Below are 14,046 nucleotides of genomic sequence, written 5' to 3'. Positions count from 1 at the left end.
ACCTACCTGGCTTTTCTCAAATAACATAAGGTAGCAAAACCAACTATTCCCCCCCCTCACTTTGGATATTACTTCCTGAGTGTTCTTAAGTCTCAGTGTTGCGATGTTTGCCACTGGCTTTTGTGCCATGTATTGAACAAGAGCTTACTGTCAGTGCAAACTAATGAATTTTTTTCTCAAGGCTGGGTGGCAGAAACCTTTTCCATGGATCCGTGGCTCTATTTACATTTGTGTTCTGTTATACAGAGCATCGTATTATGTACATCCTAAGTATCGTGTAACTGCGGTGGATCTTGCCTTTCAGTTTCAGCTTGTGTGCGTTTTGTGGACTGACCTTTTAAATACTGAAGCTAAACTGGTTTACAAAATTAATTAAATGCTGATACAATAGCAGTTAGTATACCAGGTTAACCGCTACTGGTGTCAGTGTTTGCCATTGTATTTGATCACATTTATTTCTCATTTGAGAGCGAATTTCATCCTGGCCCCTTCCAACTACATTGTGCCTTGAAAATGTTTGAGAAGTGACTAATGTTGACAAGGTAGAGTTTCCTTGCTTGAATCTCATCTATTTCTTCATTGTATGTAGCACTTTTACAAGGAACTGTATAGATTCATAAAGGAGCTCCCAAACTGGATTTATGTGTTTTACAGTTAGTTTTTATCACTGTCCAGAGTCAACCTTCCTAAGAACTCACAAAGGCCAGAACAGGCTCAATGGTCTGACATATGATACTATTGTTCAAAAAGCTTTGGTGTTTGCTTGGTTTTGTTTGTTTGATTTTGTTTGTTTGGGGGGTTTTTTGTTTGTTTTTTGTTGTGTTTGGTTTGGGGGGTGATGATATTGTAGTTTTGGTGTTTGTTTTTTTTTTTTTGCATGGGAATAACACATTTTATGCATTGTGTATTTGGACTTGTGCATACTAGACATCCTAGGTGCATTTATCTCTGAGCAATAAGTGAAATATGGTCACTTTCTAGCACATAAGATAATCTAGTACACAATTCCAGTGAAAAGTGAGAGGAAGCTTCATTAAGAAGGAACTTGGGTGATACCTCTCCAGCTACTAGAGCTTTGATAATACTTGCCTACTTCACATCTCCATGCAGATAAAATCTCTTTGTGGTTATAGGAAAAGAACATTCATCAGAACTGACTTACGTTTGACTGCACTTTTTAATCAGGGACTACCGCTTTTGACACTTTCAAACTCGGAAGGCAGATGCACATGCAAAATGGTTTGTGGTGTCCTCAGAGTTCTGGGGCAAGGTTTTCAGTAAACTAATGGGGAAGGTCCTGGTATGGTTGCTGGTCAAAACAAATAAAAAAGAATATTTAGTTCATAAGGAAGATGAGGATCTACTATAAGCCAAAGCACAACCGTTTCTTTTTGGTCAAACAGATGAAACAATAGGCACAAGCAGTACAGGGAAGGCAGAAAGAACATGGGGTGAATTTGTGAGCCATAATTCACCAGTCAGCAAACAAAGGGCATGATGCCAGACAAGTTCAGCCATAAAGGAGCCTTGTCTTGGGGGCAGGCTGCGATTGTTTGTGGACAGATGGCTGCTTACCAGTTCATAAAAATAACTTCTGGATACCTTTTCCTCAACCGTAGTGTATTTACCTGAATTATACCTGCCTCAAAAAAAGACAAGATTAAGTTCTATAGTGTCCAACAGGTTTTCTGCATCTGAAAAGGATGCAAGTTTAAATCCTGAGATCTAATCGCTTGTGTGGATAAAGGCAAAATATTGTGTACACTGAGAAGGACGAGGGTGGGAGAGGGTTGGTAGCTTTACACTGCGGGACACAGAACTTGCTTCTAGCCCTAGAATCAGGCTGGCAATCTGTGAAGATGCAGTAATGCATAGGGAATTCACATTTTTTGAGGTCTGAGTGGCTATATCAAGCTGAGAAGCTTGCTAAGGTAGGTAAGGAGGCTATAAAAGTAAACCCCCAGGTTTTTAAAATCTGGACATGTTCCTACAGGCCAGCTTTTTGTGCCACAAATGTCGACACCATTTATGTACAGTGCATTTTGTTTCATGTTTGAGAGGACAGAACTTTACCACAAGCTGACTGACTCTCGTAGCAGGTTGGAAGGATGTGGAGACCATTGGAGAGGGGCCTCTGCCTTATAGGTACTTTGCCACTGACTTGAGTTGATGTCTAGACCCAACATTCTGGTTTCCACATGCCCTAATCTGAGTTCTCCTCCTATTCCTGTCACATTTTACATCCTATCTTTCCCATATTCTTATTCTGCCTTGTTGTTTTGTGTTGGTTTTAAAAGTGCCCTGAAACATTACTGTAATATTGGAGTAGAATATTAAATATAGAATAAAAATACATATCTAAGAGAAAAACAGCTACTGCTGTGAATGAAACCCTTGCAGAAGAGGGAAGTGGAACTTCCTTTTACTTGTTGCCTTGGGGAAATAGAGATACGAATAGCCAGTTCCTGGCAGTCAGCTTGGCCACATCTCCACAACCTTTTTTACTTCTTAAATATGCCCATAAATGTGCGCATAAAATGCAAACACAGTGACCATGCAACATAGTAAGCTGGTGTACATGCAAGGTGGTATCTGGGCCTCAGGGTTTACCAACAGGCAGCTGCCATCGTGCAGTTCAGCTCTACGTGTGTAGCGGATTCTGTATCACGTGCACGAAGAGGCTGGATTCATGCAACATAGATCTATGCCTGTGATTTAAAGTCTTCTGGGCAACTGAGACATGGTGCCTCGCATCTCCAGGATCCTGGAGGCAGCCTTACGTACGTGTGCAGACAGACTCTACGCAGATGGTCAGAGTGGAAGGATATTAAAAGGGGCTCAGTTAAGCGCTCCAAAGTTACTAAATTCCAGAATTAGGAAATGCTTATGCAATCTTAATTCTATCCATACATCTACATGTTCCTTTGTAATAATCTAAAACCAGATTGCATACCTTTCCCCCCTCACTCCATAGGATGATTGGTTTTTATTCAGCATATTAAATGAGTCTGCTCTGGGGATGAATTAGAGTGCATGCTGAAGGAGAGTGTTGTCTGTTGAACTCTTACCCTCCTGTGTTCCTATGAATGCAAAAAGGGAAGACATAATCTCATTGTTAAGGCAGCTGAATGTTGCTTTGGAGAAGTTGATTCTCTGCCAAGGAGTGCGATGCTGGATAAGCCATTTGCATCAATCTTTTAATAGTGGCCAGGTCAGCACTACTGATTTGTACATAAATAGCTACAGTTGTCAGGTGGGTGATGAGTTGTGACTTGTGACCATCATAGCTCTTTGATCCAAATCTCCTAGTGTGCAGGGTACTTTGTCCCCCCACTTGAAAATGTAGAAGAGGAGATGGGGAAATAAATATGTCCGTGGTTGCTAAAGTGTTCCTGTTGTAGCTGTTGCGTTGTGTTCCTCATTTTATGGGTTCTCTTAGGACTACACATGTGCATCTGCACCAAAGGCTGCTGGAAGCTGGATCCTTTGAACGCTCAAAGAATGTGCAATGATTATTACTGGCAAGAATCGTGGTTTAGGTACTTTGAGACTCTTCGGATCTTAATTTCTGATTGGCTTAGTTTACAATCTGTAAAATGGGGCTAGTATTCCTCCGGCTCACAGAACTGATGAAAACGCAGCACTTGTGGAGAGTCATGATGTCCCTGGTGCGAGCACTGCAGAAAAAGCAGTGTCTCTTCATTTGGCTCTTTGTCTGCCTTTTCTCTATTGAATTTAGTACTACGTCAGCTTTTCTTTTCTTCGCATTTTATTTCACTGCATTTTACAGCTGGCAATGTAGGGATGTTTGTCCTCCCCTCATTGTTCTGCATTTACTGCAGTTTGCTTAGTTTCCCTGCATCTGTTGAGAAATAGGACTGTGGGACAGTAACCCTTGAGACACACAAACTTGAGCAAAAATGATCCAATTGGTATGAACTACTGGGTTTTGTTTCAGTGCAAGTTGCTGCACAAACTGTTGTTTTGCATAAATGTGAACTATTTTAGTCAAGCTGGTAATTTTAACCAGTTCATTAAATTGAAGTAAGATGCTTTTACACTTAAATAAGAGCTCTACATGGAAGAAAGAGAACAAGAGTGTGTCTTAGTGGGTGGAAGAGAGGACTGAGATAAATACTTCATCCCACCTTTCTTCCTCCTCTTTTTCCTTCTCTTTGCTGATTTGAAAGTTAATTTTTTTCCCTCCCTCTCCCATTCCCCCTCCAGCATTATGAAGAGTATAATGCTTACTTCGAGCCATGGGGAAGACCAAGCTCATGGGACCAGTGCAGCCGAGGTTATGATCAGATGATGTTGGCTAGATGGGCAAGGGAAAGATCTCTTCATGGCCACCTCTGTCCTTCCCTTTTTGTAATTGTAGGCTCGTCCAAGCTGGCATGACATGCTGGACATGGTACCCAAGGGAGCCCAGCATAGTCAAAACAGGCACGGGGCAGCGCTGGAGCGGGGGAGGAAAAGATGATTGCCTTGCCAGCATTTTGTTGTTGGCAAGGGTGCCCAACAATAGGATGAGAGGCAATGGGCACAGGCTGAAGCATGGGAGGTTCCGTCTGAATATGAGGAGAAACTTTACTTTGAGGGTGCCAGAGCACTGGAACAGGCTGGAGTTTCCTTCTCTGGAGACATTCAAAACCCACCTGAATGTATTGCTGTGCGATCAGCTCTGGGTGAACCTGCTTTAGCAGGTGGGTTGGACTAGATGATCTCCAGAGGTCCCTGCCAACCCCAACCATTCTGTGATTCTGTGAAGGGACACGGGAAAGGGGGCAGAATTGACAGGGAAGGTGGAGAGTGGGACTGGAGTGAGTGCAGAGAGCTAATGAGGTTGTGAGAGGGGAGAAGGACTGGGGAAAGTTGCAGGGAATAGGTAACCAGAAAGGAGCAACGCAATCAGAACTTGTCTGGTGATTCTGGAGGAGGAAGGGAAGAGGTAAGGTAGCACAGGTTTTTTATGCTCCAGAGTGGACCAGAGGCTCTAGAGACTCAGTTCAGCCAGTGCCACCCCACAAACCTGCCATTTGCCTGTCTGCCTCTCCTGTCGGCACATCAGCTCAGTCTGGACAGAGCCTCTCTCCCAGGGCCATTTGCCTCAGCAGTAGGTGACATCGAGGCCTTTCTAGGAAAGAAATAAGGTTGTCTTATTTCAGGTGGCTTGATTTTCAAAGAGGGAGCACATACGGCTCTGAGATGAGATGTAGCACGCTGGAGCCCATCTTTATAGGCAGCAATGCTGCTCCTCTCTAGCATATAACACACACGGTTTTCCTGTTGGAAAAAGACCGGTTCAGTTGCCCAGAGCTGGTTACAGTTGATGAGTAGTGTGGAAAACTGGTGAATCAGGCCTCGAGCTCAGCTCCAACACTGGCAGAGTCATCGCTGCTGGTGTCCAATTTACCAGCCAAAGTTTGGCTACCGTTTTGCCTTGCAACTGACCATAAATTTCACACATTTGAAGCATCATTTGTATTACAGCCAAGTAGAATTAAATTTGAGCACAGTGGAGGCTGTGTTATTAATAAAAGGCCATGTTTATAAATAATCAAGCAGCACACACATAGTGGGAGCTCCTACTGAAAGGACAGAAACAAATTATTGATGTAGTCATAAGGAAGGTTATCAGACAATTCAGTGTTTAAAAACAGCATAGAAGAGGCCTGATCCTGTAGGGTGCTGGGTGTTCTTAGTTCATCTAGATTTTTGAGCAGTTTTTGAGGTATCCCAGCACCACACGGGATTGAGACCCTGGAATCATTAAGCAAAGAGCAGAATGTAGGAAACAAAGTAGGAGAACAACTTGCTTGTTCTTAGTAATAGCTTTTGTTGCCCCAAAACTTAGGTATGTTTATTTCTTGTTTGTGATAGCTGATTGTAATAATTCCAGTGGTGGTCTCTGTTGTTTTTATTGAATTCATAATATGTGCTGGCTTTGGATGTGCAGTTTCAAAGTCTTTGGCCAATATGAGCCAGAATTTGTGCTCTAATTCCTGTTTGGTTCATGCTATGTCTTCTTTCACTGCAGTGCCTATATAAACACAGTTGATGGTATGTAGTAGCTTGGTGTGAGAGGCTATGATAAAACCCCAGCTGTTTCTGAAGATATGGCCTGCTGCTATCAAGAGGTTCAGGTTAGCAATTCTAAGTGTTACAAGGACCTGGAGGACCTGTGTTTTTTAACTGCTTCCTTGACGAGAGGGTGGAAATGTACATGCCTGGCTATTTTAGGAATCGTTCCTTCTTGAGTGTGCTTATGCTTTATGAAATGCGAGCTCAGGGAATATGGGTAATAGGGCTGGGTTATTGTCCTTGAGTATTTGTCGATTAAGGATACTAGGCATGAGTGAGTTGTGGCAAAAGCTGAATTAGGTTTAAAATATCAGCAGCAACAACAACAACAACAGAGAAAGAGTGGCCCAACCAAGTGTTGGTCGTGTCATTATAATCCTTCAGGAATTTGGGTACAGCTTAAGATTTGCTTTCTTCACTGTTGTGGACACAAGACACCAGGAAGGCAGTGGGCTTGCTCAAGTCACCAGCCAGCCAGCTTCCACCATACCTCCTGCTGGCCAGTCCACGAAGAAATAGCTGTCTGCCAAAGCAGCTGTTTGTTTTATTTCAAATCCTCAGTGGCCCCAACCCCTTCCCACCCAGCAGCCACATCGGGCTCCATTCCTGCTTGATGCCCACCCTGGGAAGAGATTGCTCTCTGGCCCACAAGAGCAGTTCTCCGTAATTGGTTTGCGGGGAATGCTGTGTGAGAGGATCTGGCTTTTTTGTTTGGTTGGTTTTTTAATTGTTTGTTTTATTAAGGTTTGTTTACTAAAGTGAATATCTGGTCGCAATGGAAACATGGTTGTTTTTAAGCCTGTGTATTGCCAAGAGAGCAGAGTAGAGCACTGATCGGGTTATTGCTTCCCCAGGTTGAGAAGTGCACAGGCAGCGCTGCATGCCCCATGAGCAGCGTCCCGGCATCTCCTCTCTCTCCTCTCCCGGTTGAGCTCTGCTGGATCTGCTGTTGTGATGGTTGTGATGGCTCCCCACAGCTCTACAGGTGGGACCATGAGGTGGGAGCTGCTCCTCCTGTGGTATTTCCAAAAAACAAAGATTAGATCTATATTGCAGGTTGCAGGAGCACCCAAGCTAGCTTTGAACAAGCCAGTTTGAGTACCTGTGATAGTCTAGCTGAATAAGTAAAGCAGTTTGGATGTGCTCCTTTATCCCACTGAAAGGTATGATTGTTTGCCCTTAGATTACTTCTCTGTGATGGTAAATTAGTGCAGCGAGCCAAGTCTGCCTCTAGTACCCAAGGTGGTTTAGCCAGCTTTGCAGCATACATGTAGCCAGTCGGTTCATTAATTAAAAAGTTTTCAAACTGCCAGTGTTGCTCGTAAATTAAAAATATGCTTGTCATATTGAGTTCCTATACCATTCTCCTGTTAGTTGACAGGAGAACATGATGCATGCAGCTGTCATGAGAAGTGTGGGCAACAGCCCTGGTAGCCCACTCCAGTAGGTGTGTGCCTGGTAATTTATGTAATCATAACATAAACCCTAATATGCCCTCTTGCCTATCTGGGCCATGAGATGGCTTGTCTTGTGAACCAGGGAAGATGGATTTTAAAAACAAGATAATCTTGTTTAGAATTTATGTCTTTTGGAACTAGAGCATCTCATCACTGTATAATTATATGTTTGTATGTTTTATTTTCTCTGCATGGAGCATAACGCAAATAATCTCAGGCTTTCTTAGCAAACAGTTCAGGACAAGGGAACAGTGTGAATGAGGAAACAGCGTGGGAACACACTTACTTACCAGTGAGTCAAAGACTGGAATTCCCTCTATAACCAGTAAAACTGTCTGGCAAGTTATGTGCGCAGAGCTGCAGTGGTTTGGGTTTGTTGAAATATTTTTTCAGCGAGACTGGTGTTCTTCCATCTCATGACTAGGGCTGGCTTTGGTCAGCTGGGTGAGACAAATGTTCCTAGGGAGAAGCATGAACTGAAGGTGTGAGGTTAAACAAAATATCTTTTGCTGGCCTGGGGAGAGAGAAGCAGAGTGATTTTTAAATCCTCTCTGTGAGATCAGTGTTATAAACCTTGAGCAATGCGTGGTTACGTCCATGTCTACAGGGGTGAGTGTATGTAGGTGTCAGTGTCCTTGTAGCCATAACAGGGATTTCTGGTTGGTTTGTGACTTGGCTCAGGCTTGAAGTGGACTCCCTTTGAACTGCCCTTTCTTCTGTAGATACCTGTATTCCACCCTTACTGGAGACCCAGGCTTGGCACCTTGCTGTGAGCCGGTAACCCAGCTGGATCAACTGAAGTTTCTGAAGGAAGGATTCAGGATGGACTTCTCCACTTAGGAGGACTCATCAGCGTCCTGTTGCTTGTTTTCCCATGTGCTGCAGGTTGCCGTGCTGCAGGGATGTCCTTGCAGGACTCCTCCACTGGCAGTCCTCACAGCACAAGCGAGGGTCCCTGCAAGGACCAGCCATGGGGCCCACCGGTAGCCAGGGACTTTGCAGTGCCCAGGGCTCAGGCATTTTCCCCTCAGCCGTGGAGAGAGAGTCCTCACCCCTTCGGTGGCAGGCATGTTTTGGGCCACTGGGGTGTGCGAGATGGGTTGGGATGGCTTGGGTGATTGTCACCAGGTTGACTGACCCAGCATGGCCAGTAGCTGCTGTCCGTCACCACCTGCCCTTTGCCACCCATGTGTTCCTGGCTTGCCTTCATCTATCTTGCTTCCAGTCTGTCCGGTTAAAAGAAAAAATACTAGCCAAAGAGACCTGTACTACTGATTATTTGATGCAGATTTTGTTAAAATGCACTGGCACATACACATAGTTCTGGCTGGTGGTAGCTGTGCATGAATAAACATAACTACCCGTGGCTGTGATGTGGTATCAAGCTACTGTAGACACAAAGCATGCTTTTAAATAACTGTGTATGGTGAAATGGTTATAAATGCATGACTATGAGGTGTAGACAGGGTCTGATATATCACTCATTTGTACATTTGTAATTAATAGCAAGAACAAGATTGTTCTTCGCATGTGTTCTTTCTTTGCTGCCAAGCATGACAGAGAGCTATAACGATCTTATACCTTAAGCTTGTAATAAAATACTGTCGGTAACCTAGCAAAGAAATTTCTTAATTAAGTTTGCTACACAAAATCCCATAATGCTTTCTAAGATTTTTTTTTTTTTGCTAGGACTTCTTAATGACTTTTACCACTTAATATAATACAAAACAAAATTTCTGATGTTTAAGGAACGTTTCTGCATGTTTTTTTCCATCTGAATACAATGGAGCATAATTTAAGACTATGGGCAGAGGAGGAGGTAAATGATGCATGTAATGGTTGTTTTAACATTTACAAGAAAATAATTTATTTAAATTGGATTAAGTCTTAATATTATCACACTTTTCTACCTGATTTAACATGGGGGGAGGGGGGTAACAGGGGAGAAGGCGATTTCATGGTAAAGTGTTTTAAGTAGTTAATATTTTCATTCCTTTTTGATCATCCAGGCATCCTGCCCTACAGCCATGTAAATTTTTGTACATACAAATGTTCATTGCCTGTCTTTTACATTCCTCTACTGACAGTTAAGAGGTCATGCTAAATCAAACTGATGCAGAAAGAGAACATCATCTTTACCCAGGATGCCCCAATCAATTCTACTAAAACAAGAGGTAGGGGAACTGCAAAGAATAATTTGCTTTTGTATATCACTGCTTTTAAGTACTCCATTAATCACATTGGTGTCTCTGGTATACATATTCTGAGTGAGACAAAGAAACAAGTACCTGCTTATGACATGAGACCTCGAGGGCTTGTGGCTTTTTTCTGTCCCCAGCAGTTTTCCTACCAGCCTAATTATTTCTGCTGAGAATGGGTCTCCGAGTCCAAGTCCAAACTTTATTGTCTTCATTTAGTTCTTTGTCCTGCTCCAGGCGAGGAATCAAGTGAGATAAATTCTGTATCCATATGCTCTTCCAGCTTTGAGTCTACTGACTGAAGTGTTTTGTTCATAATAGATGCTGTTTTCATGAGAAAAAAATAAAAACCTACTACAGCCAAAGGAGCTCCATTAGTGGCAGAATCAGCAAAGCCGGGTTTTCCATAGGTCAGTGTCTCCTGTTTTCATAGCGAATTACAATTGTCTCTTTTTTCCTACAGGGGAGTAATTTATTGGGTCTCTCATGTAGATTCTTTAACGTTTCATAAGGATTAAATTCATGTTACAAACTACTTTGGTTTTTTAGGACACTTTTAGAATCTCTTGCTTCTCCTAGCTACTTATTTTTTACAAAGACTCGGAGAATTTTGAGACCTCTGTATCTCAACTGTATTTGGTTGAAATATGAAAAATTGACTGGAAACCCATTGTGTGACTACACAAACTTCAACGTCCTAGCAAACCAAGCAAAAATGGTAGTATCTTGCTAAGTACATTGCCTAGTTCTGGTCTGTGTTTAAGTTCACACCTCCTGAGAGGAAAAAGTTTGGATTACCATTTAGTCCCATTCATCCAGCAGAGCTGTTGTCATCAAGGGGAGATATTCTGGCTTTATGAAGCATCAAAGAATGATTATGTAAATTTCTATTAAAATGACAAATTTCCTTCCAGTCCCATTTCCATTAAAGTTGATTGTAAGTCACTCATTGCCTTCAAGAGGAGCTGGATTTGCTTTTACAACTGTAATCAGTACTCAGAGGTTGAGGTAGGCTTATTGTCACCAGCATACTGTTGATGGCTGCTATGTAAACCAGAAAAGATTTATTCCCAGTTCCAGTTTCTGTTCACAACGCTGTGTGTGTGTGTGAAATCTCATATTTGCAAGTTGACCAAATTACCTCTGTGTATAATGGTGATATAATACACAGGGAGTTCCATGATACCTTTTTTTCTGTAATAGATTCACTTTTTAAACTTAAAATACACTTCAGATAAATGAAAGGTTAAAATTCCAAACATGCTCTTAGTGTGTGCATAAGCTTCTGTTTACTTGGGAAGTACAATATCAGTAGAGTACTTCTCACTTTAAAGTTTATGAATTTCTTTCTTCTCCTTAATTCTTTGAGGTGTCAGTACTGAGAAAGATGAATCATTTATTAGTAGGAGGCCTGACACATGATGAAATCACTATCTGACACTTCAATGACTTCCAATGTTGTTCTGTGAACATTCAGCAAAGCACAGATGATGTGATGTTGCACTTCTGTGGGTAGTGTTTTCTTCTTTTTTTTTTTTTTTTCTTTTTTTTCTTTTTTTTTTTTTTTTTGCAGATGGGTGAAATGCTTTATCATCATAGTGTGTGAGAACTTCCCCATTTGGTATGAATAGCCTTTGCCTCTTATTAAGAGTGATTCAGAAGCTCTGATGTAGGGAAAAAATAGAACACATCTGCAACTGGCAGAAAAGATCTTTATATTTCTCCTGAGAATCAGTGAAAAAGCAGAATTCAATCCACTTTTTTTGTGGGAGGAAAACGGATAGCATTCTTGGCCTAAATGTTAATACAGTTTGAAACATTCCCCTTATGACAGAGCATACAAATCGCCATTATGTTACAAATGAAGGGCACCTAAGGGGCAGTTCGGTGCTGGCCAGTGGATTACCCCTGGACAGGGCAGTGGTCTAAACTCAAAGGCATTTGGGGTGTAAATTGGCACCTGACAATAAAGCAATTGGCCATAAACAACTGGCTGCTTGACAATAAGATGAACGGTTTTATCTGTGTGGGTTTGGGTTTGGTTTTTTTTTAAAGGTAATTTTAATTCTGGTGCCTTCACTCCAGTAAGCCATTCTGCAAGCATATAGGTTAGACTTTGTGCTTTACTGAATTCACCCCTGACTACATTTTTCTCTCTTCCTTCTCTTCCTCCTCCTTCCCTTCCCGCAATAAATGTTTTCAATTTACTTCCCCCCCTCCAGCAAACATTGCAGTAGTTTCAGGCTATTAAGATATTTGCCTGCCTCACACAATTTGAAATGTGAGCCGTGTTACTCCCGCTTGTTTCCCAAACCACATCAACCAACCATTGAGATGTGCTGCTGTGAGTGAAATGTCACAGGCTGGGAACCTGGAGGTACAGACTCGTCTCCCAGTACCAAATCTGGCATCTAAAAGGTGGCTTCGGGGTTTTCTTTCAATCTAACTAGTTACTCCCTTTGTTCCCTCAGAAGCTCAAGTGCTTTTCCCAGTGAATCCAGTCTTTCTTCTCTCATTCCTTGAACTTGATTTTTTTTCTCTCTTAATTGCTTTATATAGTCCTCATCACTCTGCTGAACATCTCCAGTTTCTAATGTGCCTATCATCATGGTACTTTGCAGAATATACTCTTCACAGATGTATGTAGGTCCAGCAGAACTAAATACTTGTGAAACTAAGGTGATGAGGGAAGACTGTGGAAGAGCTGGCAATTAAATCCACTTTTCAAGTAAAGACACAGGTATATCTTGTGGGATATTCTCCCTCTCTAGTGGCTTATTTGGATATCCTTGATTTTGCCCTCCAGAATTTTGGCTCTAAACTATTCCACTGCTATTACTGGAAAGAAGCAGTTGACCTTTGGAGGTAGTAAAACTGTCTTAATTACACGTTTGCCATTTGATGTTGTGTGTTCCTCCTCATCTCTGAATGTGCCAGCATGCACACATCACATCAGGTGGGATGAGGTATGTAAACAAATCAGCAAGTGCCAAACCACTTTGCTTACTGCCTTACTACTCAGGATCTGATGAAAAGCCTGATAAACCTCAGAAAGAGAGAGAAATTATTTCATTTTCCAGTCCAGATAGACTTTGATGTGCCTCTTTTACCGCCTTTCATAGAATCATAGAATGCCCTGAGTTGGAAGGGACCCACAAGGATCATGGAGTCCAGCTCCTGTCCCTGCACAGGACAACCCCACAGTTCACACCGTGTGTCTGAGGCCTTGTCCAGTCTCTTCCTGAACACTGTCAGGCTTGGGGCCGTGACACCTCCCTGGGGAGCCTGTTCCAGTGCTCCACCACCCTCTGGGGGAAGAACCTTTTCCTCATGTCCCACCTAAACCTCCCCTGGCACATCTTCCTGCCATTCCCTCGGGTTCTGTCACTGGTCACTAAAGAGAAGAGCTCAGCGCCTGCCCCTCCTGCTCCCCTTGTGAGGCAGCTGCAGCCCCATGAGGTCTCCCCTCAGTCTCCTCTTCTCCAGGCTGAACAAACCCAGCGACTTTAGATGCTCCTCATACGGCTTCCCCTCCAAACCCTTCACCGACTTCGTGGCCCTCCTCTGGACACTCTCCAGTAGCTTTATATCCTTTTTATCCTGTGTTGCCCAGAACTGCACACAGTGCTCCAGGTGAGGCCGCACCAGTGCAGAGCAGAGCGGGACAATCACCTCCCTGCCCGGCTGGCCGTGCTGGGCTTGATGCACCCCAGGACACGTTTTTTCCTTTGCATCTCTCTTTACGTTCAAACTGTCTGTCATGTGGGGCTTGGATCCCAGTGGTTCATCACAACTTCCTAGAGTGCCCTGGCTGTTGTGGGATGCCTGGGGGCTTGGCTTTGCCCCTGGGAGGGATATTCCCCCAGCTCAACACAGAGAACCGCTCATCAATGCCTGTCCTGCCACAAGAACACAGAAGCTCCCTGTAGGCTTCGTGAATCCCACAAAGCCATTTCCACAAAATCCTGTGCACAGGCGTGTCTGAGGAAATGGCCATTGATTGCAAAGAGAGGATGCCCACCCCTTCTCAGCTGATGAGGAAGCTCCTTTTAGGACTACTCCCAAATTTGAGCCAGACAGAAAGAACTCCATCAGCACAAACAGTTTAAATAGCAGGTGTTGTCTAGCCCAGCCTGGAGTGCGGTTCCAAGATGGTTTAAGCTGATCCAAACCAGAGCTGTTGCTGTTACAGCCTGGCTTTGCCTCATGTATGTCCCCACCCCATCTCTTGCACCAGCACTGGTGCTTGTTTGACTCCACAGGGAGCTGAACTGGCAGGAGAGAGTTATGATTTTTCACGTTAGTTC

Source organism: Caloenas nicobarica, chromosome 2 (genome assembly GCF_036013445.1).
Source record: "Caloenas nicobarica isolate bCalNic1 chromosome 2, bCalNic1.hap1, whole genome shotgun sequence".
Taxonomy (NCBI): Eukaryota; Metazoa; Chordata; class Aves; order Columbiformes; family Columbidae; genus Caloenas; species Caloenas nicobarica.
Note: the sequence above shows the minus strand (reverse complement) of the source record.